Source organism: Schistocerca nitens, chromosome 1 (genome assembly GCF_023898315.1).
Source record: "Schistocerca nitens isolate TAMUIC-IGC-003100 chromosome 1, iqSchNite1.1, whole genome shotgun sequence".
Taxonomy (NCBI): domain Eukaryota; kingdom Metazoa; phylum Arthropoda; class Insecta; order Orthoptera; family Acrididae; genus Schistocerca; species Schistocerca nitens.
The window spans coordinates 487,338,055-487,355,893 of NC_064614.1; the positions used below are offsets into that span (position 1 = coordinate 487,338,055).

Consider the following 17,839-nt stretch of genomic DNA (forward strand, 5'->3'; position numbering starts at 1 on the left):
AGTAGAAGACAGACTCGAGTGCCTCTGCCAATAGCACGACATCGTCTGCAGCGCCTCTCCTGGGCTCGTAACCATATCGATTGGACCAGACGACCGAAAAACAGTGGTGTGGCCAGATGAGTCCCGATGGTAGCATTCGAGTGTGGCGCAGTCCCATATTGTCAACAAGGGGCTATGTAAGCTGGTGGTGGCTCCATATTGGCGTGTGCCGGGTTTACGTGGAATGAACTGGTTCCTCTTGTCCAACTGAACCGATCATTCACTGGAAATGGTTTTGTTCGGCTACTTTGAGACCATTTGCAGCCAAACGTCAATGGAATTTTTATGGTTGACTATGCGCCAATGTCTATGCGCCACAATTGTTAGCGTTTGGTTTGAAGAACAAAAAAAAAAAAAAAAAATGGTTCAAATGGCTCAGAGCACTATGGGACTTAACTTCTGAGGTCATCAGTCGCCTAGAACTTAGAACTAATTAAACCTAACTAACCTAAGGACATCACACCTATCCATGCCCGAGGCAGAATTAGAACCTGCGACCGTAGCGGTCGCGCGGTTCCCGACTGTAGCGCCTAGAACCGCTCGGCCACTCCAGCCGGCGTTTGGAGAACATTGTGGACAGTTCGAGCGAATGGTTTGGCCACCCACATCACCACACACGATTGCCATCTAATATTTATGGGACATAATCCAAAGATCAGTTTATCCACAAAATCCTGCACCGGCAATTATGGACGGCTATAGAGGCAGCAGGTGTCTGTTTCTGCAGGGGACTTCCAACGGCTTGTTGAGTCCATTGCACGTTGAGCTGTTGAACAACGCCGGGCAGGAGGAGGTCCGACACGATATTCGGATGTATCGGTTCACTTTTGTCACCTCAGTGTACTTTGATTCGACAATATTCTTCTCACAGAGTTACTTTGCTAGTATTTTCTCACGCTATAGCGTTCCGTGTTCCATCTAACAACGGCCTGACCTGTTACAAATTCTCCCACCACAGTACTGCCGCACACCGCTAGAGAAATCTGTGCTTCCACGACCTGAATATGGGCACAGTCTTGTGTAACTTCGTCGCCGGCAAGACTAAGTCCTGATCTTCCTTCTTCCAATCTCGTGAAATTTAGCTCGTATGCAGAAATGTTAACACCATCAGCTGTATTCACTGGTTTTCCTTTACATGAATACGGTTTAGATGTTGAATTACACCATCTTCACCCCCTCCATGCCTCAGGACCATCATGTTGGTACCATCAATCACATGCACCTTCTGCAGAAGCTCCAAAACAGAGGCGCCCGCTGGACTGAATGCTATCCCCTAAGATGCAGAGTTTATGTACTGCTACAGTACACAGAGCGGTAAAAAGCGTCGGTTTAGAAGATTTCAGTGTTTTGGACCTTCTACAGAAAGTATCAACATGATCGCCCTGAGTTAGAGGGGGTCTGAAGATGGAGTACTGGGACACCGAAACTAAATAAAACCGGTAAATACAGCTGCTCCTTAGTACATATAACAAACAACAACTGTTGTTCCAATTCCGACAGACGATAGCTGAACGGAGTCATGAAATCTGTGTCAGCCTCATCTATACGCCAGGAATGTTCCCATGCCGTAAGACTCAGAATAAGCGGAGTGGTGACGTGTAGGGGATTCACACTCAGATCCTATCTCTGGTACAACGAACTGCTTCAATCAGTGATGCACCGGAATTTCAATAGATGTCCGTTAACAAGTGTGCATTCACCACGGTATTACATGTTTTTAACAGTCCTTGTCTAGTTGTTAAATCTTTTCTTTTCGGCAGGTGTCATCAAACAGGGTTGACACTTTGGCGAATGAGAAGTATTAGAAACAATTTTATCTGTTTCAGGTAATAAAGTTATTCAGTGTCGACCACAGACAGTGGCTCAGACTTCTTTGAAGCACAACTGGAACGCTGAAATCTAGTTGTGTCTGACGTTGTTCCGGGCGCTATACTGTTATTCTGTGGTAGCATCCATTTCCGCATGTAATGCTGCCGTTACACAGCAGTGCGAGTGTGCTTCCATTCCAGAGATTCTCGCAGATCTTATTTTTCGTTCCGCTACGCTACATTCCTATGCAGCAGTCTGAGAATAAATATCGAAACAGGAGACCGAGAATTCTTAAAAGACCGATACAATGAAACATTCATGAATTCAGATAAAAATTCTATTCGGTTGGGGAGATTGCATTCTGGCTGTTTATGTTGTTACAGAATCGTTCTCAGCGCCTCTTCGATTTGCTGAATTCGCTATTCGGAACTCCGAAATTGCGCTTGCATGCAGCGAACAAACCTTTCGCGTCTCACTAACAGAAGTTATTTATTTTAGACCATCAGATGATGACAATCTTAGCCTGTTTCCGTCATATAGTGCAGAGGAGGGAAACAGTGTTAACGAGGCCGGGGCCGCATCAATGAATACAAGTATTACAAGGAATATTAAAAAACGATAGGAAATTATTTTTGGTAGGAAGAGTGACCGAAGACAAATAGCACAGTATTTAAGTAATCATCAGTCTCTTGTCTAGCATATGGAACATACTAGTGACGTGGTGGTAGCTTTGAAGAAAATGTCAGCAAAAGCTGATTTTTTATTCAGCTCAGAACGAAGATGTGGAGCACAAACGGGCAAAACGCAGAGCGTTGTACAACGTACCTTACACAAGTATGTGCCTAGAAAAGTTGCGAGGAGATCCACCGTAGTCCAATAGCCGTGTTAAAAAGTTGCTGCGAAAGCAAAGATCTTCATTTTTGTTTTAAACAAAGTCAAAGCCTTGTGGACTAACAGAAGCTGAATGAAGCAAAAATAGCGCGAGGAGAGTGATGCGAGAAGCATTCGATGTATTTAAAAGTGGATTCTGGCAAACGATCTCACTAAAAATCCTAAGCAATTTTTGTTCGTGTAAAGACAATTAGTAGATCGAAATCCTCTTTTCGATCCATGTTCCAAAATTGTTTCACCGTTGAAGATCGTAAACGGTTCCTCCTTTCAACTATCGTACGAATGCTGAAACAGCAGACGTTGAGCCAAGCGATCACGGAATAGAAGCTCAAGAAAACTGCTCAACATTCTAAAGGCAACTAGACCGGATGACGTATCTGTGATGGTCTATAGAGATTAAGCGAAGAACTCTCTCCCCTTTTAGCAGTAGTTTATGATCGATCACTGAGAAACAAAATGTACCTAGCGGTTGGGAAAACACGGAGGGTACTCCTGTCTTCAAGGAAGGCCGTCGCACAGACACGCGTAATTATTGGCACATATCGCAGACGTCAAACTGATACAGAATTATGTAACACATTTTATGCTCTCACATCAATACGTTCTTGGAGAAACGAAAATCTTCTCAATGAAAATCGACGAATGCGGCAAACGGAGATTTTGGAAAACGACTCGCTGTCAGCTTTCTCCGCAAAGTCACGTTTCAATGTGTGGCGGAAGATTTGTGTTCCACCATCACTTTTCCTGTTACATTTACGAATCGTTGGCGGGAAGAAAGATAGCTGGTAAATCTCTGTGCGAGCTCCAATCTCTCTAAATATACCTCCACGATCTTTTCGCGAAATATGAATAGGAGCAAGCAACATGTTGGTTGATTCTTCTAGGAACGTACACGCTCTCGGAACTTTCGTTTGCCGCTAGAGTTTGCTGAGCAATATGACGCATTCGCGCTCGCTAGATGAACCTGTAAGACACCTTATTTTCAGACAATTGTATCTCGGAAACAGTCGAGAACGGATGAGTTTATATGACGTTTCCGTCCCGGAGTGATCCGTATTATAACGTTATTTAATCTCGTCTTGTCCCGTAAAAATGCCGCATATGTACATTCTGGTTTTAACTACGTCTGCAACGCAGCGAGCAGTGGTCCGTCTTGCACGACTTGGAGTGGTTTCGCTACTCGAGGTAGCCGAGACTGTCGCTAGCTTCCTTTTTCGCAGCCTATAGGTAAGCTGAGCGTGCAGCCTCTTTGGCGTCCGACGCGAAAAGCTGCAGCAGCCGTGATGATTTATTATGGCTCGGCGCCCGTATAAAATTCCAGAGAGGCTAACCGCCGGAGCAGCGGTAAACAATGCTAACGATCCGGGGTATCGGTAAACGATTAACACGCCAGCAGTGGCACACGATAGCCCTCTCACCTGATGCTCGTCGCGCTGCTCGCTTTCTGGCCGCTAATGAGAGGCCAAAAGCTCCGCCTCGGCCGTAATTTTATGTGCGCTGTTTAACGTCTGTTGTAGCCCTACTACAATACAGCGCTCCTATACACTCTTCCCCCGTTAAATCTGAAAGAAGGCTAGTCTAGAACGCGGGGGTGAGCCAGCCAGGGCGATTTTCCTCTAAGGCATATAGCTTGGCAACGCGCCAGTTTCACGCAGCCAATGGTAGGTGGGGAAAGTGGTCATTCTGAGCACTGAAACAGAGACCATTCCATGTTCTTCACGTGTTATTCGAGGTATGTAATGAAGTTTGAGAACACATGTTTGTAGCGCAATGTTAGGACAAGATGATCTCTCACAGCAAGCAGCGTTGTTGGCAGTTAAACTGCGAAGCGCAAACGACTGCGGGCGAAAACAATAGTCGTCTGTAGAGCTCCGCCAAAATTAAGGCGTTGCCATACAGACTTTCACATAATGGCGTCACGTGACATTGAGGTAGGTGCACGATGCAGCTGTGCCCAGCTAACTTGTTATGCCGACTCGACTATAGGTCACTTATTTTGTTGGATAACCAGTTTCGACCCTTTTTAGGTTATCCTCACCGATTATTAAAAAAGGAAGGAAAAGGTGTACAATAGTATTTTTAATCTTTTTTTAGCTTAGGCTTTTACTTTAAAATGTTGACGTATCATAACATGGCCTATTATATGGAAGTGCTGAAAGTCCTGTCAACCACGTGACAATATCTGCATAAATTTCTTTGCAGTTCAATTTTCATGAAGTCAGCAGTTTCAACTGAATCTTTGCCAACAGAATTGCGATTCGCAGTAATTTGGTGTAACTTGCTTCACGTTTTTTTTTATTTAGCATACTTTCACTGAAATGATAATTAAATCAAGACACTACGCTGCCGGCAGGCGTTGATATACATCAACGGGGACAGTTGAAAATGTGTGCCTCGACGGGGACTGGAACCCGGGATGTCCTGCTTACATGGCAGACGCTGTTTTCATCTTTCTTTTTCATTTTTTTCATTTTTTCATTTTGTTCGGTATTGTTCGTTGCGTTTGGTTTGGGCGGATGTCACAAGACATCCGTTCAAGTTTATTGTTGATGCCTTTACTCTTTTTTTTTATTACAGAGGGCGAGCAGCCCTCTGACCGAACACGCTGAACTACCGTGCCGGCTGAAAATGTGGAACGCTTCACGATTTTACGTGTCATCCTTGTGGAGAGGCCATGCTAATCTTCTCTGTATCGTTCCAATTTTAGTATATGTACTGCCGAAGCAAGTACTATCTGAGCCACCGAGGGCACAGAGGATAGTGCGACTGCAAGGACTTAAATCCCTTGCACGCTCCCCGTGAGACCCACATTCCCAGCTTAATGTCCACACACTACATTCGCAGTGCCCCTGCCCACTTCACTCATTAATCGCGGCAGACAATCTTACCGAGTCCCGTAATAGTTCGGGCAAAACGTATGCATCCACACAGAAGGAGGTCAGTGGCCGGTCGGCCTTAACTATATATCAAGATGTTATCTGTTCTTTCGGACATGTGCGAAAAAACAGATACCATCTTCATATATACTTTCACTGTATATATTCCTCGTATTACGTCTATCTTTGTACTATCGCATGCATTTTTCTTACCTTGGTAGTAAATCAAATGCGGTAATTTGGTCGTGGGGCGACGAACCCAATGAAAATGGTGATATGACCAGAAGCTCGGCTACATTTACTGAACAGCTGACGTTACGTAGTCGAGAGTAATCACAAGCTATGTACATCTCACATTATCTTGCGTTGTCATTTCAGCAACATCACATGCCATTAATTTCTTTCTATGTTGTTAATTTTCGTAATTAAAACTTTTTGCTTTCTAATTCACTGCCCATTCAGTCATTATATTGACTACTACGAAACACAGTCTAGTTTTTCTCTCTCGTTGCCTAGTTACTATCAGCTGCTGAGACAACACCACTGCGTCCATTGCAATCGCTGCCAACATTGTTCCGCTAAACACGTAACAGTACTGCATCTGATGTAATACTCTTACGCTTTAAGAACTTTAATGCATTTGATTAAACAATGCCCTGTATCTTCAGAAGTAATTCACAAACATCAATAAAGTTAAAATGTAGAAGATTTTTACAAGAACACTCCCTGTACCGGAAGATGTGAATGTGTTACAGTCATAAATACAGTTATTCGAGAATGAAAATTAAGTGGCATTTTTCGCTATGGAACCTTTGACTTTCTGACGAAAATGGTCCAAACGTTTGTTCCGAACTCTTAATCTAAAACATAAGGCGTGGTCAGATGTCAAGTTTCAGTAGTGTTCTTACTTGCTGTGAAGATCGTTAATAAAACAGAATTACACGCAATGGCTCCTGCCGCAATGAGAAAAAGCTGTGGTCACCCAAAAAGCTCATTACGAGTTTGTTCTGGATCAAGTTATTTTGTTAAGATAATTTTGACATGCTTATTCTGGCCATCGGAAACAGCTTCTGCAAAATCAGACTGTCACATTGAGGTTACACTAGGCAGCACGAAAGAAAACATTTAACAATAGATGACGAAAATTTCTCCAGTTAAAAGCTTACAGGAAGTTCCAGTACAATTGATTTTACGATGTATGGAGTGTAAACTATGAAATATCGCGTTCAAAAGAAATGAGATACCTTTTAAATCCGTATCTCTAACGCTTGTTACGTGCAGAATCGTATAAGGTCAAAGCCATGAAATGACGCCTTTAACAGCAAAACCGTTGTCCAAAAACCTGCGCAAATTTAGGAAACGACGTCTTGTCAATTCCAACTCTTTCTGTTCACATGTGGAACAGTAATTTCCGGTAGACTGAATAGCAGATAAACAGCTGCCGAGATTACAGCAAGACTTTCAAAGCTTATCAGATTATCAACCAGTAACGATGATAATTGACGTACACCTGCAAATCTATGATTACTGTTGGAATTTATCGCTGTACCTTGACGGTGGTTCTGCAGAATATGCCTCAAGATCTAGGGAAGGGCTAAGTGTATTAATGCTGTACTGATGATACACCGCCACTTCACTCTTATTTCTATCAAATTTGGAACGGTACTAGAGTTTCAACCTGTTTAAGATCGTTAAACAGCAAGAAATCACTGGCAATAACTTCACTGACGCTTATCGGGAATGGCCTATCAGCAGAATATCAGAAACTTGACACTATATTTTATACAAAGTTTGTTTGCGATGTTCTACTGATGAGCCATACCCGAAACGCTTCAATAAAGATTTCGTAACAAGCGATTCTTGCTGTTAAGCGACTTTAAGCAGTAATAAGGGCGTGCTAAGTGGTTTGTGTAACTGTGCCAGATCTCCAGCACAACCTTGTATCGCAAATTAAACTAATTTGCCATTACAAGTATCTCTGACGTCCTTCACGTTCTACAGGGAAATACGTAGTGTAAAACGGAGTCCCGTAAGCGTAAATTTAACAAAGTAGCACAGGTGGAGTATTCAAGTATTCATGGACCCAACTGAAAATCAACACGACTGTAAGAAAATTAAAACCACAAAACATTCTGAAACTCGCTCATATGGAACGTCGAAAGCGTGGACTTCTCTAAGAGTTCGGGCAGTAGCAGCAAGTGTATGTTGCAGTCCCTCACTCAGTGAAAGTCGTCAACACATTTCACAGCTCGCTAGACTTCTCTGTCTGCTCCAAACAGGTTTTTCCAGTTCTCGCACACGTTTGCTACATCACTGCAACGGCGGCTTTGCCGACCTTTATTTATTTTCTTGTACTGTGTTGAGTGGGCAGTAGCAAGTGACCGTCTTAAGAAGCGAACACAGCTTGAGGGAGCGTGTCTAGAGGACAGGACAGCACAGAAATAGGGGGAAAGTGTACCGTCGCAACGTAGAACACACTCGTGTGTCGTATCCTGGACTATTGTTAGAAAACAGGGAGAGAATCGTGGAATATGAATTTCCATCAATATCGGGGTATGTGAAAGCAGGGGGTGGAGGGGGGGGGGTTGCTTCTAGTCCTCTTAATACAGAAATACCAGCAACTAGCAGCTCATGCTTGCACAGAGAGAAGTTGGTTCTCCTTTTCTGCTTTTTATTAAAGAAAATTATTTCATGTTCACTTTCCACAGTGATTTGTCGTAAACATGTCACAAAAGTTAACCTTGTTATCTGACATGGTGGATCGCTGATACATGACTAAAGTGAAACGATCCTCATGCTTCCGGAATGAATTTTCACTCTGCAGCGTAGTGTGCGGTGAACTGAAACTTCGTGAAAGATTGAAACTGTTTGCCGGGCCGGATCTAGAAGCTGGTGCCTTTGCATTTCTCAAACAAATGCTCCGCCGCTCTCGCGGGTACTGGCGGAAATTCGAATGGTTCAAATGGCTCTGAGCACTGTGGGACTTAACATCTGAGGTCATCAGTCCCCTAGAACTTAGAACTACTTAAACCTAACTAACCTAAGGACATCACACACATCCATGCCAGAGGCAGGATTCGAACCTGCGACCGTAGCAGCAGCGCGGTTCCGGACTGAAGCGCCTAGAACCGCTCGGCCACAGCGGCCGGCACTGGCGGAAGTAAAGTTGTGGGTGGTGCTTGGGTAAATCGCCCTGTGTCGGCACTGTAGCTCAGCGTGTTCGGCCTGAGGATTGGCCACACACTGTAGCGAAACAAAAGCTGAGAAACTCATCGACTGACAAAGACGTCGTGCGACATCCGCATAGAACCGCTGACGAACGACCAATGAAGAAACAGATCGATCGAAAAAAGAAAAGAAGTCGGTAGAACTCTTGCGATACACGAAGGTTCCAGATCAGAGTCCTGGCCCGTCACAAAGTTTTAATCTGATATAGAGTTCCATGATACTAATGCAATGGAGAAATATAACTGATGACGACACAGGCTTCTGAGGCAGAGTGAAAACATGTGGGTCTTTCAGATTTGTGCCGGCCGTGGTGGCCAAGCGGTTCTAGGCGCTATAGTCTGGAACCGCGCGACCGCTACGGTCGCAGGTTCGAATCCTGCCTCGGGCATGGATGTGTGTGATGTCCTTAGGTTAGTTAGGTTTAAGTAGTTTTAAATTCTAGGGGACTGATGACCTCAGATGTTAAGTCCCATAGTGCTCAGAACCATTTTTTTTCAAATTTGTCATATTACTGGCAAAGAGCATCAATGATAAATTTTAGCTACACAGCTTACTTTAAGTCACTACTCTTATAATTTAATTGGTACACCGATTACCAATGACAGTTCATTATCAACGGTAGTAGCCTCATGGAAATGTTTGACGTAGACATCGGCTAAGTAGTGTTAATTTACTACTGACAGTGACTAGTCAGTTTAAGCCATTAAAAATTTCAAGTGAGCACTGATAAATTTTAGGATATTTTAATCCAACCATTATGGTGGAATATTATCAGTCAATGTCAGAGAAAAAGGACGATGTAGTGGATTCGGAGAGTAGCACAAAACGTGAAGAAAAACCAGTTGCAGCTTCCAAACGCTGAAAATACATCATGTTATATCATGACGTATAGTCAACGTTGACATCGACTTACTGTAAGAATGTCCTTTGGTTTAAATGACAGGCAGAGGAATCCAGAGAATGAGCGAATATACTCAAGCGTGTGTATGCCAATAAGCGCATATTCAAGCGTGCGTGTTCCCAGTCGTATGCATTAGTTACTAGCGAACAGCGTCCATTTCGTTCGTTGCAAGTTTACCCTTTAAACACGCGACGCGACAATGTATGGTCCATTGTATTTCATACGGTTTCGGGATGTTCAGATTACAAAACAGAATTGTTATGTAGCATGAAGCTGTTAGTCTACATCTACATGATTACTCTGCAATTCACATTTAAGTGTTTGGCAGAGGGTTCATCAAACCACAATCATACTATCTCTCTACCATTCCACTCCCGAACAGCGCGCGGGAAAAACGAATACCTAAACCTTTCTGTTCGAGCTCCGATTTCTCTTATTTTATTTTGATGATCATTCCTCCCTATGTAGGTTGGGCTCAACAAAATACTTTCGCATTCGGAAGAGAAAGTTGGTGACTGAAATTTCGTAAGTAGATCTCGCCGCGACGAAAAACATCTTTGCTTTAATGACTTCCATCCCAACTCGCGTATCATATCTGCCACACTCTCTCCCCTATTACGTGATAATACAAAACGAGCTGCCCTTTTTTGCACCCTTTCGATGTCCTCCGTCAATCCCACCTGGTATGGATCCCACACCACGCAGCAATATTCTAACAGAGGACGAACGAGTGTAGTGTAAGCTGTCTCTTTAGTGGACTTGTTGCATCTTCTAAATGTCCTGCCAATGAAACGCAACCTTTGGCTCGCCTTCCCCACAGTATTATCTATGTGGTCTTTCCAACTGAAGTTGTTCGTAATTTTAACACCCAGGTACTTAGTTGAATTGACAGCCTTGAGAATTGTACTATTGTTGATGGTGTTAAGACAGCAACCAGCCACAAATTTACTTTGAGTTCCTTTATTCAAAGGAAACCGTTACCGGTTTCGAATCGTTGCGATTCATCATCAGACGGTTTACACGCTTTCTTTCTACATTTGGTGTGTTTTTATAGATTAATTGTCCTAAAATATAAATAAAACATAATTACAAACACGCTACACACAGATGGTTGCGTTGCAGATTTTCGTTGTATGTGACTTACGTGAAACGTCGGTTTCGAGTGTTTGTTTCCATAACGTTCATCCAATCGATGTAAATGCATTCGCACTGCATCCTCGTTGTTGCACACGTAATAGTTCTCACTGTGTGTAGCGTGTTTGTAATTATGTTTTATTTATATTTTAGGACAATTAATCTATAAAAACACACCAAATGTAGAAAGAAAGCGTGTAAACCGTCTGATGATGAATCGCAACGATTCGAAACCGGTAACGGTTTCCTTTGAATAAAGGAACTCAAAGTAAATTTGTGGCTGGTTGCTGTCTTAACACCATCAACATTTGTCTTCAAAAACAGCCACGGTCTCCAACATGTCATCATATGACAAAATTGCAATTGTACTATTTATCGAGTAATCGAATTCCAACGGATTTCTTTTGGAACTCATGTGGATCACCTCACACTTTTCGTTATTTAGCGTCAACTGCCACCTGCCACACCATACAGAAATCTTTTCTAGATCGCTTTGCAACTGATACTGGTCTTCGGAAGACCTTACTAGACAGTAAATTACAGCATCATCTGCGAACAACCTAAGAGAACTGCTCAGATTGTCACCCAGGTCATTTATATAGACCAGGAACAGCAGAGGTCCCCAGGACGCTTCCCTGGGGAACATTTGCTATCACTTCATTTTTACTCGATGATTTTCCGTCTATTACTACGAACTGCGACCTTCGTGAGAGGAAATCACGAATCCAGTCGCACAAATGAGACGATACCGCATAGGCCTGCAGCTTGATTAGAAGTCGCTTGTGAGGAACGGTGTCAAAAGCTTTCCGGAAATCTAGAAATACGGAATCAACTTGAGATCCCCTGTCGATAGCGGCCATTACTTCGTGCGTATAAAGAGCTAGCTGCGTTGCACAAGAACGATGTTTTCTGAAACGATGCTGATTATGTATCAATAGATCGTTCCCTTCGAGGTGATTCATAATGTTTGAATACAGTATATGCTCCAAAACCCTACTGCAAACCGACGTCAATGATATAGGTCTGTAGTTCGATTGATTACTCCTACTACCCTTCTTGAACACTGGTGCGACCTGCGCAATTTTCCAATCTGTAGGTACAGATCTATCGGTGAGCGAGCGGTTGTATACGATTGCGAAGTAGGGAGCTATTGTATCAGCGTAATCTGAAAGGAACGTAATCGGTATACAATGTTGACCTGAAGACTTGTCCGTATCAAGCGATTTGAGTTGCTTCGCAACCCCTAAGGTATCTATTTCTAAGACACTCATGCTAGCAGCTGTTCGTGTTTCAAATCGTGGATTAATCATTTCTGAAAATGGCAATCAGTTGCCGAAAAACGTATTGTGATCTTGACATACTAAAGAATTACGCACACATTTATAAGGTCGCATAGTTCCGTTTGTCCACGTGTCAGTCTTAAGTCCAGATATCGACGCTGAGGTAGTCTAGAGCGAGCCGCCACAGCTTTGGTCCAGGCGAGCGGCACTGCCACGTGATGCTTACCTGACTGTGTAGGAGAGACAGGCGGACGGAGCTGCGCTGCGTGGCGTGGCGGGCGAGGTCGCGGCTGCGCTACGACTGACGCAAGGCGAAGCGAGCAGCGAGCCCGCACTCGCGGTCACAGCTGGCGGCTGGCCGCGGTTGCCGCTATCGCCAGATAGCCAGCCGCGTGTTTACTGGCTAAGCACGCCGCGCCGAACGCCAGGCTCACTCACCGCCTTCTGTTCCGTTCTACTCTGCTCTCGTGTCGTACGCTTCCACGCTCTCGAGCTGTCTAACACCCCCAGTACATGCCATCTGGCTTGGGAGAAGTCTGTTATTAGGTGGGTTCAAAATGGGGGGAGGGAGGGAGAGATGGGGAGGGGGGAGAAGGGGGAGTGGAAGTTCGGCAGAAATCTCACCAAATCTCATTTAAAGCGGGAGGGCAATGAAAATCTCACGTCATCTTTGTAATTCAGAGAATATCTATCTCTAGCTAGCTTAGCGCCCGCTGCTTCGCTCTCTCCATTTATACTCCGCAAGCCGCTCAACCGTGTGTGGCGGAGGGCACTTTACCTCCATTTCCTGTTCCAGTAGCGTATGGTTCGCGGGAAGAACGACTGCCGGAAAGCCTCCGTGCGCGCACGAATCTCTCTAATTTTACATTCGTGATCTCCTCGGGAGGTATAAGTAGGGGAAGCAACATATTCGATACCTCATCCAGAAACGCACCCTCTCGAAACCTCGACAACAAGCTACACCGCGATGCAGAGCGCCTCTCTTGCAGAGTCTGCCACTTGAGTTTGCTAAACATCTCCGTTAAGCTATCACGCTTACCGAATAACCTTGTGACGAAACGCGCCGCTCTTGTTTGGATCTTCTCTATCTCCTCTGTCAACCCGACCTGGTACGGATCCCACACTGATGAGCAATACTCAAGTATAGGTCGAACGAGTGTTTTGTAAGCCACCTCCTTTGTTGATGGACTACATTTTCTAAGGACTCTCCCAATGAATCTCAACCTGGCACCCGCCTTACAAACAATTAATTTTATATCATCATTCCACTTCAAATCCTTCCGTACGCATACTCCCAGATATTTTACAGAAGTAACTGCTACCAGTTTTTGTTCCGCTATCATACAATAAAGGATCCTTCTTTCTATGTATTCGCAATACATTACATTTGTCTATGTTAGGGGTCAGTTGCCACTCCATGCACCAAGTGCCTATCCTCTGCAGATCTCCCTGCATTTCTCTGCAATTTTCTAATGCTGCAACTTCTCTGTATACTACAGCATCATCTGCGAAAATCCGAATGGAACTTCCGACACTATCTACTAGGTCATTTATATATATTGTGGAAAGCAATGGTCCGATAATACTCCCCTGTAGCACGCAACGCTCGCATTGACTGAACGGTCTGCACATTTTTTTAAAATAGAATTTTTATGTTCACAAACTGCAACACCTAAACTTTACATGCTAAATAAGGTCATAGAAGCATGGCCTTTCCCGAATGTAGTTCGAAAAATGTTCAAATGTGTGTGAAATCTTATGGGACTCAACTGCTAATGTCATCAGTCCCTAAGCTTATACACTACTTAACCTAAAGTATCCTAAGGACAAACACACACACACACACACACACACACACACACACACATGCCCGAGGGAGGACTCGAACCTCCGCCGGGACCAGCCGCACAGTCCATGACCGAATGTAATTCTGACTAGAAATTTGTTCTGGTAGCTGGAATCCGAGGTTCACACCCTCTGCGTCCTTGTGATGGTATTTCCATAGATTCTTCATCCTCCAACATATATTTCTTTGTATCTAACCGAGAAGTGAAATACTATTTTTCATATATTTATATTTAGAAACTTTTTTATATAACAAAATAGTCTTAAATTTTTTCATCCCTTAATTTACCCCCTTAGTGGGTGAATTTCCAAAAAATGCTGAGAAACCAATAAAAAATTTTCGTAGTTTTAGCTTCAAAACTTAATAGAGACATGTTTTCAAAAAACCTTTCATCCCCTATTTCACCCTCTTAGGGGTGCAATTTCGAAACATTCCATCTTAAAAGACGTCTCCAGTATAAGGTCAACAACCTCTATAAATTTTAGGTTTCTATTCTTGTGGTTTGAACTGGGCAATTATGAGCCAGATAGTCAGTCGGGACATCGCCTTTTACACACAGACATTTTGACGGATAGTACGAAGTGCACCACGAATCTTTATGGCCTCTATGAACTGATCGCTTTACAAGTGTCTATGCCTGGCATTTCCCGATTTGAAGCAAGTTCCGCCCAAGTGTCAGATTTCATTCTGGGAGTTCCCAACCGTGCAACATAAAGTTGAAACAACGTCCCTTGGCGTCAATAAAGCTTTAAATTACAGCATATATCACATACACGAGCGTCTTAATGAAGGGCATAAGTCGATAATCCACAACAGTGTTTACCGTACTATCTCACCCAAGTCGTACCAGAAACTAAGTTTAACGCCAAGGGATATTCTGCAATGCATATAAAGCCGATGTTATTGCATCCAACATGTATATGCACTGGTATCAGAACTTCTACACTGCGTCTGTTAGTCGACATGCCGACAAGAGTCTAAACACATGCGCGAGCAAGAAGTTAAATGTTTGTGGAAGGAAGCTAAGCTGAAGTTCACCGAAAATAATTCCGTTCGTGAGCATATACATCAAGAGCCTGAAAACCTAAGTAATCACACAGTTCAAAGGAAGCTATAATTTGTCTTTCATCTGCGAAGTCAGAAAAAGGTTCAAGACATTTAATGCATATAATATATGAATAAAAGGACAATTTTCTCAGGATCCGTCAAAACGGTTAGCACTATTTTCGTCGAAACTGTCTGTCCATCTGTCTCAGTCTGTCTGTCCGCGCGAATACAATGATATTAGCACCTTTAAAACAGTTTTTTAATCTCGTCTTAAAATAAACGTGGTTTAGTAAAACTATTTTCACCAGTGCTTAAAAGAAAGTATGTTTACGTGTTGTTACCCTTCTACAGGGTAAAACATCATGTGACGAGTGGGGGGGGTCCCACAAAATCTCGTCAAGGGGTCAGGGGGGTTCAAATTTTAAAGGAAACCCCCTCACGTGATTAGTGGACGTTCCCTTAGTGCAGTCCGGGGGACACCGACTCATCAGACTTCTGACGAGTTTGATGTTGCCCGCCACTGTTTCCCGTTCGTTCTGTTTGAATCTCTTCGCTTCGGAATAGCTTTTTCCTCCAATATCATTAACTATTTACAATATATTTTGTAGCCAGTGCTGCACAGCTTCACTGCTTTCAAGTAACGGATTCATGGAACGACAAAAGCTGTTATAACGCCATTTATTCACATACAACAGCTTTCGTTCAAGCGACCATCCCAAGTCACGGACTAATATTACATAAAATTCAAACAACGTCCCTTGGCGTCAATAACGTTTTCGATTACAGCATGTATCACATATACGAGCGTCTTAACGAAGGGCATAAGTCGATAGTACACAATAGTCTTTACGTCCTATCTCGCCCAAGTCGTACCATAAACTGAGTTTTACGCAAAGGGACCTTCGTTACACTTTATGCAGTGTCAATCAAGAGTATTACGTACGCTCGACCGAATACAGTTCTCAGTAAATAAATGTTATTACACCAAGTTTTGGAGGTTTCATGAAGTTGTTCCATCAACCATTTGTTGGGACATACCTACAAGTTTTGCCTCTACGGCTATATCTATTACCACGGATCTTATTCTTCGGCTTATTAACACATTTCCTACCATCATCTTCCTTCTACTAGATTTTTACAGAAATCTGTCCATTCGCCGATTCTGCGGAGAACCACATCATTTTCTGTTCGTTCACTTTACTGTTAGAATCCTTATAGTCATATCTGCCAACGCCTCAACTCTGTTCTTTTCCAGTTTTCCCAAGATCTATGACTCCATTCCGAACAATCGTAGAAATTTCTTCCACCAATTAAGTTCGATGTACTGGTAGACTTCGTTTGGCGAGAAATGCTCATTGCTTGCACTACTTTACTTTTTATGTCGTCCTTGTTTCGTTTGTCTTTACCTCATCATTTTCATTTTTTTCGGCGATCTTTCAAGAACGTGTATTACTCAAAGTTTCTTCGAAGTTACCTTTCTTGTAGCTATATTTCCTTGTCCAACTTCTGTAGCTGCCCTTTTCAGAGATGCCCATTCCTTCTGAAGTGAACTACCTGCTGTTACTGATCATCACATACGATTCTTCAGCATGTTAGTATCCCACTGCCCTGCACGTTGTTTTTTCCAGTCGATTCTCTTATACCTCGGATTACAGCTTAGTATGATGAAGAATAGGATGAGTCATTATCTGTTCCGCGGTACGTCTTACAATCTAATATCTGATTTCAGCGTCAGTCTCACCATGATTTAATCCAGTTGTCTCCTGCTATCCTTTTCGTAGTATAATACTTGCCCAAATTTTTACGGCGCTTTAGGAAGTCGAGAAAGAACGCTTGTGCACTACGATTAAACCCTATTTGTCTGACAGTGCAGAGGTTGTGTATTAAACTTCAACAAAAGTAAGATGAATGTTTGAGTACTATCGTAGGCTGCCAAATGAAATGCACAGGTAGGTGCACATAATCACAACACTTAACTCTGCCCCCCGAAACACATAAATAAATAAATAAAATTACTTTCGCTGCATCTGAATGGAAATCCATTCCAAGTCCGTAGTCTTCCACGGGCAGTGTCAATTTGAATAATTCATTTTCCATTTTTGGTCGCGTCGCTATTGTTTTATAATGATGTGGCCAAAACATAAGAAATGATTTTACTCCGTATCCTCTACTACTTTTGTAACCAACCAAAGCAGTACTAAGAGAACGTCTGCGACTTTTGTTTAACTTCGTAATACCCTTCAGCGAATCTTTATTCAAATGCACTAGGCTCTGAGGGTTGTGATATCAGTGACCAGGCAGGCCTTTGAATTTCACGTTTACATTTTCGTAAGAGAAATTCAACAAATGTATTGTGTGAGTTGCTGAAATCTGTGTAAGTTAAAAACGCGTAACGCCCCCCCCCCCTTATTTTTGAAGTGTTACATTCAAGAAAATACCACCTCTCTGCTGCACACATAATGCAGCTTTCAGAGCTTTTGACTGCCGTAGGGGTACACGCTGGCCATACAGATCGACAGCTGGTCCGCCCGCCACTGACGGGCCGTGTTCCTTCAGCCGTGCCCTTCCGGCCACCCCGCCGTACGCCTCTAATTAATCTGCGCAGATATGCAAATTGCTGGAACCGCAGCGCCGGCCGCAAACCCATTGATTTATCGGTACGAGGTTGTCCCTCGCAATTACAACGGATGTGAAAATCAGGGACAGGTCGATGCAATATTTATTGGAGATAACCGCTGAAACAGCTATACTTCCGGCGAACTTTTTTTTCCTGTTGCCATTTAAATAT

At 43.2% G+C, this 17,839-nt stretch overlaps 1 protein-coding gene and 1 non-coding gene across 5 annotated transcripts in view; both read right to left on the minus strand.

Moving 5' to 3' along the window:
* The window catches only part of LOC126252534 (glutamine synthetase 2 cytoplasmic), a 408,344-nt gene that overhangs the window by 109,493 nt on the left and 281,012 nt on the right, over positions 1 to 17,839 (minus strand). The window contains exon 1 of one of the 4 annotated variants that reach the window (XM_049953447.1): positions 12,385 to 12,530. The exons of the other annotated variants lie outside the window; for them this stretch is intronic. The gene's annotated coding sequence lies outside the window, so the exon portion shown is untranslated. Of the gene's footprint in view, positions 1 to 12,384; positions 12,531 to 17,839 lie in introns of those variants that run through there. 4 annotated transcript variants of the gene reach the window in all.
* On the minus strand, positions 5,364 to 5,470 carry LOC126205189 (U6 spliceosomal RNA). The gene has a single exon (XR_007540551.1). It is a non-coding gene; the product is annotated as a U6 spliceosomal RNA (small nuclear RNA).